This window comes from Chenopodium quinoa, unplaced genomic scaffold, assembly GCF_001683475.1.
Source record: "Chenopodium quinoa cultivar QQ74 unplaced genomic scaffold, ASM168347v1, whole genome shotgun sequence".
NCBI lineage: Eukaryota > Viridiplantae > Streptophyta > Magnoliopsida > Caryophyllales > Amaranthaceae > Chenopodium > Chenopodium quinoa.
In genome coordinates, this window is record NW_018742418.1 from 5,509,920 (window position 1) to 5,523,331 (window position 13,412).

The following is a 13,412-nucleotide window of genomic DNA, read 5'->3' on the forward strand; positions in this document are numbered from 1 at the left end:
CTCAATTACGTTTACTGATAATCAAATCCTTTGAATTTACTCATCCTCAAAAAAGAAAAAAAAATCTCTGATTCTTACTTAAATTAACCCCACCAGCATGTGACTAACTATAATTTGTCAAATCTACTTGATAGTAATTTCATAATTTGTCAATTGTATATTATCACTAATGTACTATTAATGTTTGCTACTTTGGTAATAACAGCTTCATCTTTGTTGCCTTGCATTTGTTGTATAAACGTGTTTTAGTTTCTACTCCATCCCTTAGTTTAGTAAGTGTTACTTTGTTTTTTGCGGTTTAGCTTTGGCGCAATTGCAAAATCATAAAAAGAAAAATTCACAATTTACGAAGGGTGTCTTTTATTTATTTGACTTACACTAAATTAGAGCTTATTTGGACTAATCTAATAAATTTATCAAACTTTATCTTAGATGTAACTGGAATTTGAATAGCTTTTATTAAACCTTTATCAAAACTTATTTTTCCAAATATAAATGAATTGATCAAAACAAAACAAGGCGCAATTGCAAAATCATAAAAAGAAAAATTCACAATTTACGAAGGGTGTCTTTTATTTATTTGACTTACACTAAATTAGAGCTTATTTGGACTAATCTAATAAATTTATCAAACTTTATCTTAGATGTAACTGGAATTTGAATAGCTTTTATTAAACCTTTATCAAAACTTATTTTTCCAAATATAAATGAATTGATCAAAACAAAACAAGGCGCAATTGCAAAATCATAAAAAGAAAAATTCACAATTTACGAAGGGTGTCTTTTATTTATTTGACTTACACTAAATTAGAGCTTATTTGGACTAATCTAATAAATTTATCAAACTTTATCTTAGATGTAACTGGAATTTGAATAGCTTTTATTAAACCTTTATCAAAACTTATTTTTCCAAATATAAATGAATTGATCAAAACAAAACCAGGCATAATTGGTACATACTCTATTTTATAGATTTGAAAGATATATTTATACCTACTAAACACATACGCTCTCTTCACTTGAATTTCACTTATTTGGGCATCTTATATTGAATTGGTTTCTACTATTTGAACTTATCCGTAGGTCATACAAATGCATGGCATCGGTGTCTAGCATATAAGAACATTTAAAGATAAAGTTCTTGGTTGCTTTAGAACGAAGAGAGGTTTCTTTTTCCAAAAACAAAGTCCAAATTCTTGACTCTAAAAAAAAAAGAATAGAAATAGTAAGAACCACACAAATATATTAGTCGACCCCAGCTCGATGATTTAATTAAGGGAGCAGAAAAATAAATAATGGTGTTCAACTTTTATGTTTGAGAGAGTCCAAATTAGTCATAATGGCTGCCCAAATGCGCATTATTTAGGCCAAACTCACTACTCTATGTGTTATGTTTTTCTTTTCTTTTTACTGCCTTTCTCTTTTTCCCATACAAAAGTCAATTATGCCCGTATATGACTCTGCCCTTAGCTTGTTGACTCCGCTACCTTGCACACCGCAAGACAAACAGGGTCGTTGCTACAAAACAAAGATGTTATTTGACAATCAATTGTTGGTTATGTTTATTTATTTAACTCGTATAAACAAATTAATTTTCGGTTGTGTGTAGGTTAATTTTGTGCGTGGTAGTGAGTAAAAAGTTAACCTTGATTATGAAGTACATCTTTTTTTTTAACGTTTACAACGATACAACAAATTAAAATAATTTTTCCTTTGATTTGAATGTTTGTAACTATTAATTTGACATTTTACAATATTCACATATTAATATCGACCAATAATTTTTCTAACTAATGTATAAGCGTTAATATATATTATTACGGAGTATTATGCAATATATTATTCGGTTAATCTCAATGTAAATTTTACAAATACACTATTGATGATCAAACTTGTGCATTGACAAAAATAATTTCTCGGTCAAAATATTACAAATATTTTAAAACAGAGGAGTTACATAATTCACAAAAACTATTAGAATTAAAGAAGGATCAAATAAAATTATGATGCTTTATTTGGTTGGCATGAAATTAAACACATACACAGTATAGTTATAAATAATTATTTTACAACTATCCATATCTTGTGAACTAGAATTGATCAAATAATTGAAATTTACAAGCTAAGTTTTTCAAAACACGTTTACTGGCTTCGATTTGACTAAGGAAGGAAGCACAAATTATTGATGTCCTTACACGGTTAGAGTTTCTTTTAAGTGATGATTACAGTCTAAGTTGTGCTAGTATTTTCATAAAACATGCATCATTAATTAAGGTACTATGATATCTTAGCACATGCAACCTAAGATTGCTAACATTGCTAGAATCAAGAATGAAGGAATGAGAGTTTGTTCTCTTCTCTATTTTTTGAGGGATATCTTGTGGCTCCTCCAATATATACATGCATATTAGGTTAAAACTAACTAAGGAAAGACAGTTATACAAGCCTAAATATATACAAAAGATATACATCAATAATATGCCTAATACTTCCCCTCAAGTTGGAGCATGAAGATCTCGAATGCCCAACTTGCGAAAAAGTACTAAAAATTGTGATTTCCCAAGAGCCTTCATAAAAATGTCCGCTAATTGATCAGTAGTTCGTATGTAGGACGTAGCAATATTACCAGCCTTAAGCTCATCATGAACAAAGTGACAATCCACCTCAATGTGCTTCGTACGTTCATGAAATATTGGATTTGCTGCAATATGTAATGTCGCCTAACTATCACAATACAATCGCATAGGTCGATCATGTCGTACACCAAGGCAAAATAAAATAGACTTCAACCATTTTAATTCACAAGTAGTCGTAGCCATTGAACGATATTCTGCTTCAGCGGAAGATTTAGAAACTGTAGGTTGCTTCTTTGTCTTCCAAGAGACCGGAGAAAACCCTAAGAAGCACAAAATACCCAGTTAAAGATCGTCGTGTCATAGGACAACTTGCCCAATCACTATCACAAAAACCATATATCTGTAAATTGCACTCATCACAACGTAGTAAAATTCCTTGGCCGGGTCACCCTTTGAGATATCTAAGGACACGAAGAGTTGCCTCCTAGTGGGCTATCAAGGGAGAAGACATGAATTGAGCCAACACATGCACTGAATAGGATAGCTTAGGTCGAATAATAGTCAAGTAGACTAACCTCCCAACAAGGCGCCGATACTTCTCCTGAAAATAACTCCCTCTCAACACGAGCTAATTAATGATTTTACTCCATCGGAGTAAATATAGGCTTAGACCCTAATAGGCCGGCCTCGTTTATAATATCCAAGACATACTTTCTTTGACTTAAAAACAAGCCATCAGGACCACGAGCCACCTCAATGCCAAGAAAGTACTTAAGGACCCCTAGATCCTTCATATGAAAACAATCACGCAAATATGTCTTAAACTTTAGTATCACATCATGACCCGAACCTGCAATGATTAAATCATCCACATATACAAGAACATATAATGACACATCTCCCTTAGTGTAGCAAAACAGTGAGTAAACTGCAGTTGATTGCTTAAACCCAAACAATTTCTAGGCGGAAGATAGTTTGGCAAACCATTGACGTGGTGCTTGCCTAAGGCCATACAAAGCCTTTCGAAGACGACAAACCTTACCCGCCAAACCCGAAGGTGCATATCCAAGGGGAAGTTTCATATATACCTCCTCCTCCAAGTCTCCATGAAGAAAGGTGTTGTAACACATCCATTTGATGAAGCTCCCAATTTCGAGCTATATCAACCGCTAAAAACATGCGAACTGTCACCATTTTTGCTACAGGTGCAAAAGTTTCATTAAAGTCATTTCCAGGTAATTGTCTATTGCCAAAAACAACAAGTCTCCCCTTCAATCGCTCAAGAGACCCATCTTGCTTAAGCTTAGCCTTATACACCCACATGCTACCAAGAGCGACCTCCCGGAGGCAAAGATTCCAACGTCTATGTTCCTTGTCGTTCAAGAGCATCAAGTTCTTCTTTCATGGCCTTACACCAACCCGGATGTTTAACCACTTCGGAGTAAGATTTTGGTTCAACCCAAGTAGTCACCGCTGCCAAAAATTTCCTATGTTTCATAGAGAATTTATCATAATTAACAAAATAAGCTATAGGATAAAGTGTACCTGAGGACCGTTTTGGAGGAGATGAACTAGTGACAGTGACGGGAGTATTTGTTTGAACAGTGTTGGTGACGAAGCCTCTTAATCTTGTTGACGGAGTTCAGATACGATGCCCTTTACCAAGAGGAGCTTCATTAGAAGATTGTGGGTTGTTGTGGGGTTGCTGCAAGGGTTCTATATTGGCGTGAGATTGCTGCAAGTGAGCTGTGGCAGACTCCTTATCTCCAGACCCAAGCTGTGATGCTTGCTTCTCCATTGCAAGCTGTTGTTGAGCAAGCCATGGGGTGGCCGTGGCTGGAGCATTTGTGACACGACTAGGCCGTGGAGGCTGCTGGTTATCTAGGGGAGCAGCAACATCCAAATCCTCTTGGGCCCTTGCATTATATTCCTTCTCATGACTCCTCCTAGCTACAATATCCCCATAATTCCCATCATCAATAATATGTGATTGTCGGTGAAATAAATCATTAATGTCAACCCCATCAATTTTCACAGGTTCATCCATGTTGTCAAAAAGAAAATTATTTTCCACAAAAATAACATCACGAGACACAAAATAAACCTTTCTCTAAGTCATAAAGTCTCCAACCTTTTTGACCAAATGGATAACCCACAACGATGCATTTTCGAGAGTGAGGACCAAATTTATCCTTCACCCTTGGACGATAATGAGCATAACACACACTACCAAAGACATGTATGAGAGAGTAATTTGGAGATTTTCCAAACAACACCTCATACGGGGACTTTCCATTCAAGACAAGAGAAGGAGTTCTATTGATCACATAAGCAGCCGTCAAAATACATTCACCCCAAAAACTCAAAGGTAGATTAGCTTGAAAACGAAGTGCCCGAGCCTTATTAAGTAAATGTCGATGCTCTACCCTACAGTTTTTTTGAGGTGTGTCAACACATGATGTTTGATGTAACATTCCATTTTTAGCATAAAAACGACGTAAACAAGTAACTTCATGCCCGTTGTCACTTCTCAAAATTTTAACTCGTTTATTAAATTGAGTTTGAACCATAGAACAAAAATCTTTGATTATTTGTCCAACCTCACTCTTAGCACTCATCAAATACACCCAAACGGCTCTTGAAAATTCATCAACAATAGTGAGAAAATAATAAGCACCACAACTAGAAGCAAATTTATAATCACCCCAAATATCACAATGAATCATTTCAAATAAATCAATTGTTTTATTTTCACTAATCGGAAAAACACTTCTAGTTTGATGAGATATTAGACAAATACCACATGGATCCTTAGAATCACAAAAATCAGTGCTCTCACTGTGAGCTTTAGACAAATAAAAGGCAAAAGAGACACAACTTTTCAAGAAGGATGACCTAGACGACGATGCCACAATTCTTGCTGCCCAATAACCACAGTAGCTTGATTATCTTGAATCTGCTTCTTTGGTTTGAATATACTCCGTCACATTGTTCACCTGCTCCAATCAGGGTCCTCGAATTGCGTCTTGTATGATACATAGCTTATCAGTTACTGTGATATAATAATTCAATGTAGCAAGCAATTGAGAAACAGAAATAAGATTAACATTCAAATCTGGAACATATAACACATCCTTCAAAATCAAATCATGACTCAAAACAACTGTGCCTTCCTTGATTGTTGTCGTTTGGTTGCCATTTGGTAAACCAACCGGCGACGGAGAAACATCATACAAACTTTCAAAAATTTAATATTCCTGGTCATATGATTCGAACAACCAGCAGTATCAATAATCCATTGAGTGGACCAACACTTACCATCATGCTTCAGAGTAGTGTCACTAGAGGGGGAGAGTTTTAGCAATACCCAACAAATGCTGCCATTTTGCATCCGAAAGTTGAACACCATTGCGATTTGAATCGCCAATTTGTTGTCCTGATGTGCTACCAGAAGATTGGCCCGCAGCATTGATCGTATTCCAAGCGGCATTGGCCACATTCCCACGGCCCTTGCCACTTCCTTTGCCACCACGGGTAGACTTCCCGCCACCCCTAGCTACTGCCCTGTTTTCTGAATACCACCATTCAGGAAATCCCAAAATTTGGAAATAATTATCCTTGTCGTGTCTGACTTTGCCACAATGAGAACATGTGCCGGTGTAGCGAGGTTGATCACCCTCCCTGCCAGAAGGTGCTCCACGTCCACGAGAGAAACCTTGTGCCGCAAAACCCACGACCTCGGTCTTCTTATCACCCATGACGAACAATGGAATGATGACGTTCCTCAGTTAATGCTTTAGAGAAAGTCGTGTTCAATGGTGGAAGAGGTTCTTGCATCAGAATTTGAGATCGAACCGTACCATGTATGGAGGAGCTGAGTCAAGACTAATTAAAAATTGGTGAACCTTTTGGTCTTCTCGTTCCTTGACCAAAGTAGCCTTTGCACCACACTTGCAACCACAACAAGAAAGGGCTGAATAACTAGCCAATTCATCCCAAATCATCCGTATCTTGCCATAATAATCGACCACCGAGTCGCCTCCTTGCTCAAGATGAGTCAATTGACTCGTCAATTCATGAATTCGAGGACCGTTTCCAACCGAGAAACATTCCCTAATATCCTCCCACATACCCCTAACATCATCAGTAATAGGGACAGAAGATCGAATGGATGCATCAGGTGTGTTATGTAACCATGCCCCAAATATAGAATTCACCTGCACCCATTGATTATACATCGTAGATTCAGTCGACTTGGGTGGCTGAATCGAGCCATCAATAAACCCAAGTTTGTTGTTCCCCTTGAAGGCATTACGGACCGATCGAGCCCATTCGTTGTAATTCGCACCACGCAAGACGATCGGAGAAGTAGTAAATAATAAGGAGAAGTAGTATCAATACCCTTATTGTCGCCCATTGTTAATAATAAAAAATTGTAGAAGAAAAAAAAAATCAGAGAAAAAAAATCGTCTTATAGAGCAACCTGCTCCAATACCAGGCTAGAATCAAGAATGAAGGAATAAGAGTTTGTTCTCTTCTCTATTTTTTGAGTGATACCTTGCAGCCCCTCCAATATAGACATGCATATTAGGTTAAAACTAATTAAGGAAAGACAGCTATACAAGCCTAAATATATACAAAAAATATACATCAATAATATGCCTAATAGACATCAGACACAAAAGAAAAAGAGATCAAAGGTTTCAAACCCCCCTCATTATACGAATTCGATTTAATTTAATTTGTTCATTTTCTTAATTTTTTTTCTACTTATAATAATTTACATATTGAGGTCTTTGCCGTTTTCCATAAGTGATAGGCTAAGAACCTCAAACTCTAATGACTAGTTTTACCAAGTTGTAACATGCACCTTTAGATACTTTTAGGTGTACTCGGATACAAGATAAATTTTGTATATAAACATTGAGAGCATATACCGGCTTCAGATGTGTTCTCACTTCAAGGTAGGTCGCTAGCTCACTTCATTCCTAAGTTTTTAGTACAAGTTATGAAAATATAGATTATTAGGGTAATCACAATTGCCTAATTTAAGTGTATAATTTATATATATGTACTTGGAGTAGTTAGCAACGTAGCTTAACCAATGAGAATCTTAGATTCATTATAATACTAACACATGCATGTGAGGTTATGATCATAATATTAACTTTTGCGTTGAGACGTTATTAGCTCAACATTATATCTCACATGTAATGCTGGTTGAATATTTGCAGTTTAAGGAAGCAAATATCCACTTGAAATTTAAAATATACTTTCAGTTCGCTAGAAAAGGATAAGAAACATGCATTATCTGATATCGTCTTAAACTAATTTATTGGAAAAAAGATACATACTACATTACTACCTATTATGTTCACCCTCATTCCCTCTACAAAATAAAATGAATAAAGTATTATAGATTGATAATGAAAAAGTTACTTCCAATATCATCAAAATAATGCAAATGTCTTTTTATTCGTGTATTAGATTGTTTCATATAAAACTTTACTCAACACGAGTATGTTCTTTATATAATTCACAATATACCTTAAAAAGAATACGTATTTTAATACAAAGTAATAATTAGTGCTTAAGTACAATCAAACACATTTCTTTATCATCCAAACAACGTGAGTTAGTAATTAGTTTTAGATATCAGATAATTTGCATGAACATGTGGTTGTAGTGATGGTATGGTCGTCTCCTTTAGATTACCTTCAAGGCGAAACAATCAAAATAATGGTGGAAGTGATGATTAGTGTCTAAACCTAAGTAAAGACCAAGATTTTGTCAGAGAGAATATGTTGATTAAGCTTTTTGAAAATCAAATCCTGTCATGTTGTTAAGATAATTACCTTGTTATGTCTCTCTTAACAACCAAGTATTAATTTACAGCTTGGAATTAAGAAGTAATAACTAACCTTAGATTGCTTTAACTAACAGAAATTTGTACTCTTCTCCTTGTTCTTTTTTTTTTAAAAAAAAAAAAAAAAAAGTTCCTTTCTGTATGAGAATTTGATTCCTCAACCACCACCAACTATGTGTGATATCAAATATCTATTTTGAAATTTTAAGAATATACGTAGTGACTAATCCATAAACATATTACAACATATATATGTTCAAACTAAGGAATATACTTTCTACATTTTATTTAATTTTATTCGTCACGTACATTTGTGTAAACATATTTGCCAACGCGTGATTTCAAATTTCAACATTTTTTAATTATCAAGAAAAATTTATAAAAAGTTTATATTTGAAATTAAACATTTAGATAAATTAACAAGACCTTTGTCCTCACATTCAGAGGCGGGGCTAGCTAAGGATCTAGTAGGGCACATATCCTACAAAAAAAAAAAAAAAAAAAAAAAAACAGAAGCAGTTCAATTCAGTTTTTTAATTTGTTTTTATATATAAATCACAAAATGAAATAAAAATGACTTATGTGAATAATGTCCATTGCTAAACATGTCATCTAAAATAAGAAAAAAGGAAAGAAATAAAAAATAAAAAAAGTGCAATTATCAAAATATTGCAACAAAAAGAAACAAATGAAATTCATAATCTTCATTTCTTATAGCATAACATAAATTTATAAGCATAACTTATTAAGGGGCTTTTTTGATTAAATTAACCATTTGGGACATTTTTGATTTTTTATTTTTATTTTGATTTTTTTTATTTTCTATGACTCAAATTAATTCCTTTGTAGTCCATAATGTAATTGCAAGATTGAAATACTTAGAGAGCAATTGCAAGTTTTAAACCCAATATCTTTGGACCGAACAAGATGTTAAAAATATGAAAGTCCAGTATTTTTTTTTTTTTTTTTGAAAACATATGAAAGTCCAGTATTGTTGAGCAGCCCAAATAGATACAATGGATCACATTGGTTTGGCCCCAACCCAAAGAAATGATAAGTAAAGAACTAAAAAAAAAGGGCCAAGAAAATATTGAATTTAAAATACAAATGTAGTGTGACAAAATAGATCTCGCTTCAAAGAAAAAGTTGGGTGTTTTAGTGTTTATGCATAAATTTAGTGAAAATAACTTAGTGAAAATAATTTTATCAAATGAAGTATTTCACAATTTTTAAGCTTCTAAATTGAATATGAAGTATATATATTTAGAAGGGACAAATTAATCAGGATTGGGTTAAAAAAGCACCTTCTTATCAAGTTACAAAATTTCCGAATGTCGTTTGATATACAATTATACAAATGAAATACCATATAAATGTCATCGCGATCAGGTAAATAACTCGATCATGTACGTATTCTAATGCATAGCTACGTATATGCAATAACGCAGAACAACTATTGTCGTTTTATACAAGAGAATTAGTCATACTAGTACAACCCCAAAATTTAAGCAAGAGCAAGCTAAGTCTCTCTAGTTAGAAACTTGGCATAGTACAACTTATAATAGTCCAACTTTAGTCAAGTCAATTCAAAACAGCTCTAAAGGTTTGACTTGGCTCCTTCCACTAGCAAAATTAATTATAATTAACCCACTAACCCAGGTTATATTAATACTTGATCCATGATGTCATGTCATACCATGAACTGATTGAGCAAGAAACTGTCAAAGTAACAATTTATGGTTGGTTGGTGTCTTAATGGAGCAACTCATATAATGGTTGTTGTTAATTAAGATGATTTGACCCTACTAATTAGCTTGTTTAAGATGTTAATTGCAATTTGCATCTTTGTTATTAGTATTATGCCAAAGCTAGACGTTTAATTCTCTAATGATCTATTTAAGACTAGTGTACACTGTACATAGGTTATCATAAAAGGAATATAACGTCATTGATCCTTTAGAAAAGTTACATTGAATTGAAGTTTGTCAAAGAAAACTTTGAATTTTTTTAGTAACTATTTGATGAATGTTCCTTTTATTATGATTTCACGGTATACAAAGTTGTCAAATGACATAGGCTAGATCAATCGGATTTGCCTTCGACTTCAAGGTTGCTTAGGGTTGAATATTGATTCTCCTTCACCTTGGCCTAGAATTTTCTTCTTTTGGCACTTAACAGAGGGATAAATCGAATCGCACGCTGGGGGTAGGGGCAGAACAGGAGAATACATGCACAAGTGCGCAACCCTAGATTGGGCGAAATGAAGAACTAGTTCACAGGCTAACCACGAGATGGGGGCAATTGACTCCACTTCAAGTAGGCTTTACTCCAATTCTTTAGAGAACTAGCTCTCCATTCATGTATGAAGTATAGTAAGGGTAAATTTTAATAATGCTAGTTTAAGTCATGTTAAATCAAGATTACATAACACAATTTACAAACTCACCAATTTTTTAAGAGTAAATCAAGTCAACCACAAGCAAGAAATTAGAAATGGCTTACTCTATAATTCTTCACTATACTTTCACAAGCTACAAATTATGTTTTGGAGAAGAGATTGATCAATTGAAATGCTCACTACATTTCCAAAAGTTGGAACATAGCAGCAACTTCACATGATCATTTAGGAGGTTACACTTTCTTGATTAATCAAGCATTGTAATCATCATACAGTAGATAGATAGATAGATAGATAGATAGTGTATTATCGAATTAATGGTAAAACTTTGTAAGCTTTGGCAATAAAAGGTTCTTACCAAATCATTCGGAATTGGGTTTATATGTGCCTAAATCCGTCAAATATAATTAGACACCAATACTGATACTCGATTAATTTGTATAAGCCACGAATAATTCTAAGGTATGTTAGTTTATATGGGATTTCCAAATTCGGGCAATAGTTCCTTCGTAATGGAGTTCAATTCATCAAAAATAACTCGAAGGACACCACAATACTACGAACATCAAACCTAAGAAAATGGTAGTACACATGAAGTATTTCTAATTAAGAATGCCATATGATAGATTTTTAATTCAACACCATTATCATAATTGTACAAACATCTAATGCAAAAGCCACCAATTTCAATGTTAAAGAAACCTAAACAAGTGAGAAACAAGCAATTTTCGTATACTCGTCACATAAAACATGCAAATTTTATCTCCAAACAAGCACATCACTCACACCATCACACATAATTCAACCCTAAATTTTAGGTACCATACCAAAAACTTGCTACCACCTATTCGAATTTCATCGTCACATTACTAGTTCAAATAACACGACCACACGAAAGAAATACATACATAATCATAAGCTCAAAACTCACAAATCTATAGAAATCTCATTTATAATCTCTGAGTATGATGACCAACATATATTACAAATTCAAGAAACAAAAGTATATAATACAATGAGACTAAATATGTACTCATTAAATTACAAAGTTGTAACATTTTGGTTTTTTTCTTTTTTCTTTTTCCAAATTTCTAGTAACAAAGAAGATTAATTAATAATTAATAAGGACGGCCATTACTATTATTAGTAGGAGTTCGAGCAATGAGCCGAACCGGAAGGGGTCGACCGGTACCTGAACCACCACATTTGGAGCAAGCAGCCCGACCCGAACCCGAACAAGAGCGGCAACCCACATCACCATCTGACCATCTCGAGCAAAAACAGGCAATCCGACCCGACCCGTTACAAGATGGGCACCTTGGAAATGGACCAGCCATGGTGTTATTCTGGTCTAAAACTGACTTCACTATAGCCGCACCGGCCAACACACTTAGACCGGAGGCTAATTGGGTCAGAACCAACGGACCCATTTTGGCTAAAATTTGAGGAGAGAATATAAAATGAATGGAAGATTAAATTTGGGTTTTGGGTTTGATTTTTGAGGTGAAATGTTATGGAAGATTGAATGTGGTAAGAAAGAAGAACACGTTATACAAAGTTTATAAGGAATGGTTTGGAAAGAGAAGTTGGGATTTGATTGGGTTGGTTACATGGAAAGCTCCTACACCACAATAATATTGAAGATTTGAAACTATAAGGAGTAATGTTTTTGGACTTATTTGTTGTTTTTTGTTTAGGCCTTGTTGCTTTCTTTACCATCCTTCAACTTGGGTATCCTTACCGAAATGACTTGTTTTGTAGTCGGTTATAAGTTACATAATCAAGATTAAATTTAAGTGTAATTCGGCAGGCGAAAATGAGGAGTAGGCAAACTAAACTCTGAATGTATATGATGTTCTCTCTGTCTCAATTTAGTTTTAAGTATAGTTTTTATGTTTTTTGCACAAATGCACTAACTTTTTTTAGAATATTTTATCTATCCATAATTAAAATTTAGGATTCCTCACAATCATTCAACTGATAAATATCTCGCCCCTCATCGCATTTTTTTTTTCTTAAATCAAAATAGCAATTGATAACCACGCTTCAAAACTCCTCTTAAAACTATTAATCTTATCAAAGGACAAATTAAATTAAGATAGAAGGGTTTTTTTTTTTAATTTTATCCTAGAATTTGTGTTTTTATTCATAAAGTATTCATAACCGGTTTATATGGGCTTTTGTATGGAAGTATATTGTCATTCTTGCTTTATCCATTTTGTTAATGTGGGAATGCAATTGTTTCTATTTGGGGCCATGTTTCATGTGGTGGTATGTGAGATAAATCTCATTAATCCATTAAAATATCTTTTTGATTGGGTTTATTTGATTTAAATATCTCTTACTAGATATTTTTAAATGAGTTAAGTTTAAAAGTTTCATAATGTAAATCATTGTCTTTCCTTAATTTAGGTCATTTTGGGCTAATTCGGATTCAAGGATCAGTTCTAAGTTGTTAGGTTTCAGTTTCCTCTCAATTGTTGTTGTGGTGGATCGAACATGCAATCCTCCCTACCAAGTGCAGTTTCAATTACCACTACATCAACAGTCAATTGGTAGGTCCTTAATTATT